Raw genomic sequence first — 11,007 nt, forward strand, 5'->3', positions numbered from 1 at the left:
CGACGTAATATTAGGTATATTTACGTAATACAGGATTTCTTCTCGCTGGGTGATCCGGTGGCTTTTGATTTCTTGCGGAAATTCCGGCGACAATTAGGAGTTAAAGTAAACGAATTCAAATAAATATCTTATTATGGGAATTGATCTGTTTTTCCTCCAAATTTTTATATTTTCCTAGCTGTATGTCAACAAAAATATTAAAATCGCCGCCCAGCCGCCGCACAGTGGGGTATTCTAGATTTGTTCGTGTAAAAAATCGACGACTCGTCAATTTTCAACCGAATTGAATTTTTGTTTTTTTAAAATACTCGTGAATAAATTTACTGACAACGTCGGTAGTCGTCGGCCGATTTTTAGACTATTCAGATGTCAGTAATATTTAGTAATTCGTACAAACAATGCTTCATGCTCATTGCTACGTATCTATGTTTTCAACCAATAAGTGCAAACCTTTCTATTCTAATTCTATTTTTACAATAAAAGTTTTAAATAATAGTTAATAAACGTTCATAACGTTAATACTTTTATTTTCAAATTATTCGACCGAGAAACGTTTATTCTGAAGAAATCAACGAAAGAGTATTTTATAGAATTTTAAATCTTTTTTTCTTACAGTTTTTATTAAAATAAACATAAAAACTGTAAGAAAAAAGATTTAAAATTCTATAAAATACTCTTTCGTTGATCTCTTCAGAATAAACATTTCTCGGTTGAATAATTTGAAAATGAAAGTATTAACGTTATGAATGTTTATTAACTATTATTGCAAAAATAGAATGAGAATAGAAAGATTTGCATTTTTAATGGTTGAAAACATAAATAACAATAAGCATGAAGCATTGTTTGTACGAATTACCAAATATTACTCACATCTGAATAGCCTAAAAATCGGCCGACGACTGCCGACGTTGGTCGACGTTTTTTTGACGTACTGATGATTCAAATCATAATAGTGGCGTCTCTATCCGACAGTAAATTTATTCACGAGTATTTTAAAAAAACAAAAATTCAATTCGGTTGAAAATTGAGGAGTCGTCGATTTATTGCACGCACAAATCCAAAATAACCCACTGTGCGCCGCCGAGAATCACTGAAGGCGGCGCGCCGGCTCGCCGCCTATCAAAATTGCTCAAACAGAAATTTACCCCCTCAATTTTTTTGTGTGAACTATTTTTTTTTCATTCTTTGTTGAAAAACATTTAATACGTATTTTTTTATTTTAATAGGATATGCAAAATCTCCAAGAAATACATTTTTGACGATTATCGTTTTAAAAAAAGTAATCGTCTTAACTTTTTTATAACTGAAAAAGTAATTATCAACAAAATTTCAAACCTTTTATCTAACATGCGCTTGATCCCGAACTTCGAAATGAAGTATACTGAAAAATTGCTGCATTGAATTTTCATAAATAAATGAGGCTTTCTTTAAAACAAATAGAGATTGCTAAAAAAGAACCTAATTTTTCACTGTTTGTGGATTAATATTACTAACACATTCTAGAATACACTGTAAAAATTTCAAAATGGAAAAATAAATAGTTATTGAATAATTTATTTATGAATATTCAATGGAGCAATTTTTCAGTATACTTCATTTTAAAGTTCGGGATCAAGCGCATATTAGATAAAATGTTTAAATTTTTTTTGATAAATACTTTTTCAGTTATAAAAAAGTTAAGACGATCACTTTTTTTAAAACGATAATTTTCAAACATTATTTTCTCGAAAAAAATATATTTCACATGGTTCATTTAATAGGGCGTGGAAACGTGTACCAAAATTTCGGTATTTGTTCCGAAATTTCAGTACACATAGACATTTAATAAATCCCGTCAATGGACTTTGAAACCCGAAAAGATGAATATATTCAACAAAAAAGTTCATTTTTAACCAAAAAAGATGAATTTTCAATTCTGAAGGAAGAATTTTGTATACAAGAAAAACGAATGTCTAACAACGTGATTGAATTTTGAACAAAATAATTAAATTTTTCAACCATATAGCAGAGGTTTTAAGCAAAAGAAATAAATTCTGAACAAAAAATACAATAATAGACATGTCAACCAAAAAAGAAGACTAAGAGTACAAGAACACTATTTGAAATATTTGCAATTCAAAAAGATGAATGTTTAGAAAATACTTGAATTTATAACCAGAAAAGTTGAGTTTTCAATAAAAAAGTTTAATCATAAACAAGAAAAATAATTTTCCTATAAAAATATGAATTTTCAATTTTAAAAAAGCTGAATTCTCTAAGAAAAATATAATAATTCAAATTTCAATAAAAAAGATTTCTATTTTAAATCTAGAGCAGTTTCAAACAAACCATAAAAAGATTTTTTCAACAAAATAGTTCAATTTTAAACCAAAAAGATGAATGTTCAACAACAAAATTATTTTTTAACAAAGTGGTTCAACTCTTAAACAAGTAGTTGAATGTTCAACCAAAAAAATTTTTTGCTCAAAAACAGATAAATTCAAATGGAAACAAAAATTTTCAACAAAAACAGTTGAAATTCAATCAAAAACGATTTTCTACCGAAGAAAGATGAATTTTTAATAAAAGAATTTCAGTTTTAAAGATAAAAAGTCGAATTTTTTAGAAAATCATTGACCTTGAATCCCAAAAAGACAAACTTTCAACAAAAAAGTTCATTTATAACCAAATAGTACAATTTTCAAGCTTGAGATAAATTTATAACAAAATAGTTGAATTTTTAAGCAAAGAGATGAATTTTCGAGGCAAGAAGACGACTTTTGCAGAAAAAAATTGAACTTTCAACATAAAAGTAAAAATTTTAAACAAAATAATTAAATTTTCAAACAAATAGTAGAAATTTTAAGGAAATTAAATTAATTGGAAACACAAAATACAATACATTGTTGACTTGTCAACGAAAAAAGAAGCCTAAGAGTACAATACGTAATACTATTAGAGACATCTTAAATAAAAAAAGATGCATTTTTTAGAAATCAGTTGAATTTTAACCCGAAAGATTGCATTTTCATCACCAAAGTTCAATATTCAATATTCAATGTTCAATTTTCTAATAAACAGTGAGATTTACCGGCCTACGGAAAAATGCCCAACTGACGATAGTTTTCGTTTTTGAAAAAACTATAACACGAAACAAAAAGGCTTATTAGTCCCAATTTCGGCCTGTCAAAATCCGTGTGGAGATGGCCCGGGTTAGCCCTGGTACAACAAGGTTTCTGGTCGGGGACTGACCGGGCTATGTTTGTTTTTAAAGAGCCTAGCCGTGCGCTGGTTGAAGACTGGCTAGCCAAAATTTATGTCAAAACGCAAGTCGGGGACTGATTGGGCTCTGATCGGACAAATTTTATGATCGAATGCTCAGACGGTAGCTGGCCGGGCGCTGATCGGCAATAATAAAATTGTTAAACTTTGTTTATAACTTAATTACTTTTTCTGATTTCATTAAGAAATGGATGCGCATACCCGCATGGACGTTCCACGCGTGGAAATATATTGGGTGAATATCTTTTCGACACCACAAATTTTAAGGTTTCATAAGTTCAGACTTACAGACAATCCATTTTGTGTCAAAAATTCGATGAAACTTTTTTGAAATTAGAACTGTTTTTTTTTAAACAAAAAAACTCAAAGTTCCATCTCTATGAAAAATTGCGAATGCTCAGAAAAAATTTACATTTTATATCAATCTTAAACATTGTAAAATAGTATAAAACACCTAAAAACCAAACCTTAGACGAAAGTTAAAAATTTTATTATTATGAAATTTTCAACATTCACGATTAAATCTCTGAATTCCGCCGTTGAAAATTTTAAATGCTCATAAAAAATTACATTTCCTGTGATTGTAAGAAGTTGTAAAATAGTCTAAAGCTTTAAAAAAATAAAATGTCACGCGAAGAAAAATTGTAATCGATTTAAATTATTTATTTAAAAAGTATTTTATTAATATTCCTGTTAAAAGTTCGTGTATTTTATATTTACATAACGCCGCATAATAGTAAATAATTAGAAAAATAGTACTTAAAAGTTGGTACATTAACTTTTCTGAACTGTAGCTTATGAGGATGGCTTTTTTAACGAGTTTTAACTTGTCGGTTTAGCGCAGTGGTTAGCACTGCCGACTGCTAGGCGTTAGATTTAGGTATAGATATATAATATGTATTTACTCTAAACAGGACTAATAATATTTAAAGACAAAATACTCGCAATCATTTAATATTTATTTTTTAAATCTTTTTTGTCTCTCAAAGACTATGTGAAAATAATTAATGTTGCCTGTGTGCTGGGCGTGTGGAATTTTATATATTAATATGCTCCAATTCTACAGTAAAAAAGAATCAAATTGATCCCCCAACTCAGTGACAGATGCTCTTCATAGAATTGAAACACGAATTATTTAAATCTAGTAAAGCAGCAATTAATCTTGTCCGGGCTACGGTCGGGCTTCCTGGCCAGCTCCCGGCCATGCTCCATGGTCGGACGCTGGCCAGCGCAGCGTGACGATGCTGGTCGGATTCCGACCAAAAACCCCGGCCACAGCCCGACTTAAAGTCGGTCTCTCCGGCCGTAGAATGGCCAGCCCCCAACTTGAATTTCCACCCGGGATCATCCTCTAATTATTATTATATAAACAGCTGATCATTAAAAACATAATAATAATAATAAATTAAAATAATTAGGTATAACTTATTATGTTGTATTAAATATAATAATATTGTATATTTGAAAAAAATCATTAAAATCAATGCCTAGTTAAATAATTAATTTTAAACTGCAGTGGGAAATTAAACAATTAATAAATTTCACAACTTAATAGTCGAAATACTTTGTTAAAAATGAATCATTTTGTTGAAAACTGGATTTTTAATCTGAAAATTCCAATATTCCATTTTCGGTTGAAAATATTTCTTTTCAAGTATAATATTCTTCTAGGCAATTGGGTAAAAATTCACATATTCTATTGAATATTGTCAACAGGCGATTTTTCTACCAAATAAACTGACGCTCGCAAAGCTCGACACAGCGATCTCGTTTAGTCAGGACGTGAGGAGAAGTCGAGTGGAGAGGGTAAGACGAGCAGATAGGCCGCGATCAAATGGAAATCGCCCGATGTCTTTACGATATCGTAAAGGCACTGTAAAAGCATGGACATAGGATGTCGTAAAATTGTCGTAAAGATATCGTAAAGACATCGCCAAATTTTGTGCCTACTGGGCGCTATATTGGATCCGTCATTTCAAATTTGTAACTTTTCATATTAAATTCGAAATAAGCTACCCCAAAAAAGCCGTTATATCTATGGTTTTAGACAAACATGAAAAAATTTAACATTTTTCGGCTGCCATATTGAATGCGCCATTTTGCATTTATAAATATTTACATGAAGTTGGAAAGAAGCCATTTGCAAAGAGGAGGAATATATTTTTAAATTTTTGCTAAATGTTACAAAGCCTATAAGAATAATAAGCAATAGAAAACCCCAAGAACATAGAAATATGTGTGTCGTATTTCGAAATAAATGATTTAACCCATTAACGTCACAAGCACACTTTTATCAACTACCCATTTCTCTAAAAAATTTCACTATGAAAACGTCTATCAAAAAAAATCGAGAAGTACCTATCCTGCTATTTTCGAGGTCGCTCTTTCCAATGGTGCAATCAAAATTACATAAAAATATGGTTTTTTACACTATTTTTGCAAATAAATGCAAAAAATACGAATTTTTCAGGCCTGTTTTTTTTTCTTTTCACATTTTCGATACCTTTTCGTAAGAATATTCAACAATGGAATAGTGTAATCGTGTCCTCGATTGTTATGCTTTCGAATGGTATCATTGGTTTTATTTTTATCATAATCTGAACTTGCAAAATAACGGCGAAAACAATGGAAAAATTGATCAATTTTTCGACTACTCATTTCTTACGATTAAAACACACTTTTTGTACCGAACCTGCATGGTCTATATAGTTACTATGGTTTTTTGGGTCGCTGATTACGAATCTGCTATTATTTTTGCATAATTATTTTTTTTAAACATTTTGTTTAAACAAATTATTGCAAAAACAGAGAATTTTTTAATTTACTTGAAGAATCGTATTCTGCGGAAAAAAAACGTCGAAAATATGTATAGTCAATTTTAATTATTTAAATAATTAAATTAATATCAGCAAATATCAATTTTCTATACCCAAATACGTTGTTACATATCGTTTTCTAGGTTTTCGGAGTCGCTGATCACGAATTTGATATTAATTTTTCAAAATTATATTGTTTAAACAATATTTTTGATGGCAAAATACTTTACTTTACATACTGATAGTATGTAGGCAAACTTATCCAATCGTTGCGAAGTCATTTCAAGAGTTCTAATTTGCAATAATCATACTCTCGTGTCATTCTTAACCTCAAAAAATGAAAATCTTCGCTCATCAGAATTTTCGCAGAGCAATAATTGGTTTCATCTTTGATTAATCACGTTGATCATTATATTGAGACGACGTAAACAAAAGTTGTTTTATAAAATATTTTATCATAGATATGATCAAATCGGATTGCGTCATCGCAGTGCATTTTCGCGCCATTATTACCTTATGCAAATATAACCTGCGAGCTCAAATTTGGACATTTACTATTTTTTAACAATATATGCGAACAAATTATATGTTTTTAAAATAGTTTGAACAGGTTTAATGCACGGTAATCATATTTGCGTATCATACTCTTAACCTCGAAAAGCGAATATCGGTAGTCTTTTATAGTCGTTACTAATATTTTTGCTAGTTCGAATTATTATTGAAGGATAATTTATTTCATCTTTATTGACTACCATTATCTTGAGACGACATATATGTTGTAATATATTTTGCATAGAAATTATACAGAAAGTATTCAATCATCGTAATAATAGTACATATTCCCACAACTATCATCTTGTAAAAAAATAACAACACATCCAATTTTGACACACTGACCATTTCATTCGATTCACAATGCCGAAACGTAAACTTTCTGAATCAAAAAATGTGAGAAAGAGACATCGCATCAATACAGTAGAAAATACTGGAAAAGGAAATCACGTTGATGCAGTATTCATTCCTGATTCAAACGATTCTGGTGTATCTGATCATAGTGAAGATGATTTGTCGTCTATTGGTGACGAAGGTAATAAGCAAGGTGATATTGAAATGGGTGAAGAGTATTCAAAGACTCAGACATTTCAGTCGTACCAAAAAGTATTGGAAAATTATAGTACAAAGCAGAAAAAATTGGAAGAACATGTTTATAATTGGATTGATGGAGAGATGATGTATAGTGATACTCTATCAAATGATATCTTACTGTCTGAGGTACAAAAGAAAAAAATTCTTGCTAGTTCACCAACAGATTTATTTGAAATTTTTTTTCTGAAGAACTAAAGAAATATATTATTGATTCTACATCAAAACGAGGATACGAGTTGTCTTCAGATCGTTTCAACACATTTATAGGTATTATTATTTTCACAATATTTAACAAACGATTATCACAAAGAGATTATTGGTCTTCAAAAACTTTGCTACGGTCTGATGTAGTAACATCAGCTATGGGCCGTCATGAATTTGAAACTATAAATCTAGCATCAAATTTCACAAACCAGACGATGAAGACGTAAAGGATAAGGCCTGGCATGTACGTCAAATTCTGAAAATTTTCAATGAAAATATCAAGATTTTTGGATATTTTTGTACAGCACTCTCTATTGATAAAATGATGATAAAATTTTACGGCAAAATGAGTTTCAAGCAATTTATCAGAGGAAAACCGATTCGATTTGGTATCAAAATGTGGGCATTATGCGGTTGGAATGGTTACTTATTTCATTTTGATATTTACTATGGCAAAAATGAAAAAGTTGATTTCCTACCCAAAATTGCTCAAGGTAGTCGAGTTGTTTTACAAATGCTAAAAGAATTTTGGCTCAAGAATTCTCCTCGTAATAGACTTCAGTATCATAGCAATAGTGGTACTAATTTTGTCACAATTATGGATTCAAAAGCAGTTTCGATTCTTTCTTCAGCTGCTGGCGTCACACCTACTTCGAACGTATCACGTTATGATAAGGAAGCCAAGGGAAAAGCTGCAATACCTTTTCCAAATGCCTTCAAAGTTAATAAAAATTTTATGGGTGGAGTCGACCTACACGATCAGCACTGCAACAACTTGATGCTAATAATTCGAGCCAAGAAATGGACATGGACCATTTTCATTAGACTGATACAGACATCAATCACAAACGTTACAGTGCTTTACAATTCAGTGAGCAAAAATAAATTAGGAACAAAAGATGTTGCCACGGAAATTTATTTAATTGCTTCCAATGTGTAAAAAAATAAACATTCAAATCATACTCTCGAAAACACAGGATTCAAAAAGTATTGCTCATACGAGAAGTGCGAAGTAAGAAGCGTGAAATCTTGCAAAGAGTGTGAAGCATACTTTTGCATGAAATGTTTCAAATAAACGCATGAGTAAAGAACTTAAAGCACACAAAAAAAATTATAAAAATTTAAAAAAAAATTTTTTTTAAATATTAAAAAAAAAAGATGATTCTCGGTGACATGTACCTCTTCGTGGTGGGAATCGGGCAACATCAGTTGAGCTCAACAATGGCAGAACATGTTAAATTATTCCATGGAATACCTGTTTGAAAAGATAACAACAAATAAGATAAAGTTTTCTACGAATAAATAACTAAATTTTTCCTTAGATTACAGACTCACGAAATAATTTTTGGAATTTAGTGAGAGTTATGCACACACTGTCAAACATATTGTTTGTACCATATGATTTTGAAAAGTTAATATCAAATTCGTCATCAGCAAGTAAATTAAAAAATTATCATTTTTTGCAATAATTTGTTTAAACAAAATGTTTAAACAAATTAATTTTGCAAAAAAAATAGCAGATTCGTAATCAACGACCCAAAAAACCATAGTAACTATATAGACCATGCAGGTTCGGTACAAAAAGTGTGTTTTAATCGCAAGAAATGATTAGTCGAAATTTGATCAATTTTTCCATTGTTTTTGCCGTTATTTTGCAAAACAGGCCTGAAAAATTCGTGTTTTTTTGCATTAGTTTGCAAAAATAGTGTAAAAAACCATATTTTTATGTAATTTTGATTGCACCATTGAAAAGCGCGACCTCGAAAATAGTAGGATAGGTACTTCTCGAATTTTTTGACAGACGTTTTCATAGTGAAATGTTTTAGAGAAATGGGCAGTTGAAAAAAGTGTCCTTGTGATGTTAATGGGTTAAACCTAAATTTCGATTTTTTTAAAAATATCTATCATAAAATTGACTTGAGCCGTTTTTTGACGCTTGAAGCGAACGATTTTGGATACTAATGAACCCACGTGAAGAGCTTTACATAAACCGTCATATCTCGACAAAATACTATTGAAACTATTTGGGTAGTAATACACAGTATAGGGGCCAAATGACCTTTTGTTTAATAATATTAGATTTTAAATTATAGCCGGCCGCTAACACCGTTTTTCTAGTTCCGCCATTAAAAAGTATCAAGAAAAATTTAGAATGTATTAGATAGATTCATTAAAAATTGGCTAAAATATGTACTTTGTAAAATAGTATGAGACGCCATACGTAACTTATACTTTATTAAATACATATGGTTGCCAAATTTGTTTAAATCTATCTAAAATTTTCAGGAAATCTTCTTTCAACTATATAAAAACAACTTTCTCTCTGGCAATTGTTTCAAATCTGAAGTTCGCTTGATAGTGATTGTTATGTCGGCGAAACTGTAAAAATGTGATGACCAACCGGCCTTAATTTTCTACTGAATACAATTAAAGAAAGTATTATTTTCAACTTTGTTATTATTCTTATGCGCTCCCAGAGTATACTCTGCATGTACACCAAATTTCAAACAGTTTCAGTAATATATACGATCGAGTTATGACAATTTATGTTTTAATCTCTCATTTCTTTTTGGGAACATTTGCCGAGTTCTGAATTTTTATTATTAAAACTAATCTATGTAATTTTCAAATTGTATAAACCACCCTACCGTAAATAATGAGCCTGTGTTAGATAATCATGATTTAAAAATACTAATGCATGTAAAATAATTAATTTCATTAAATTATTAGTTAGAATACTACACATGTTAATTAATAAAAATTAGAACTGATTATGCTTTTAGTTAATAATTATTTAATGTTCGCTCATTATCTACTGTAGGGTTGTCACCTCTGTATTATTTCTCAGAAATAAACTTCCAATACATTTATTTTAAAGTTCCAACAGAAAATTATAGTAGTGTGTACTCAAATATTGATGTAATTGTTTGCACATTCTTTTATAAGTATTATAGCGTCACTCAGTAAATATTAGCCATTTCTTTCTTAGAAAATTACACGAAACAGCTTTCTTGATGAGGGAAGAGATATATTAACAGATAAGAAATCGTCATCATTTTGGCGCCAGTCGTTATTCATTGAAATAATATTATTCCATTATTAGATATTACCTGTTTCAATCAGAAAAGTCCAATCAAGATTCAAGCGACTTTCAAAGGATTCATACCGCTTGTCAGAAATTCCTCTCTTAACTTTACGAAACATGATCAATTGATCACAATTATTTTTAAAGATTTTTCTTTTTCAATGCTGAACAAAAGCTTTTATGTTTTGTTACATATAAAAAAATTTTTAATCTTCAAGGCGATGTTTGCATAAAGCATATTTTATTTGTGATTCGTGTCTTATTGATTTACTTACCACTTTATATCGAGTTGGAAACTTGAAAGTATATCTCGGCTTGTCAAGAATGACGAGAAATGGTGTAGCTAGTAAATTTCTGGTAGATTTCTGGGTAATCAACTCTTTCAAAAAAATGCCAGTAAAACACACGGAGAGTCTAGGTAACATAAAATGTTAATTATAAATGCAATTTTTTAATTTTTATTAAGCTGAAGTCTACATTGCTGGCGCCGGCAAG

This window comes from Belonocnema kinseyi, chromosome 8 (assembly GCF_010883055.1).
Source record: "Belonocnema kinseyi isolate 2016_QV_RU_SX_M_011 chromosome 8, B_treatae_v1, whole genome shotgun sequence".
Classification (NCBI taxonomy): Eukaryota; Metazoa; Arthropoda; class Insecta; order Hymenoptera; family Cynipidae; genus Belonocnema; species Belonocnema kinseyi.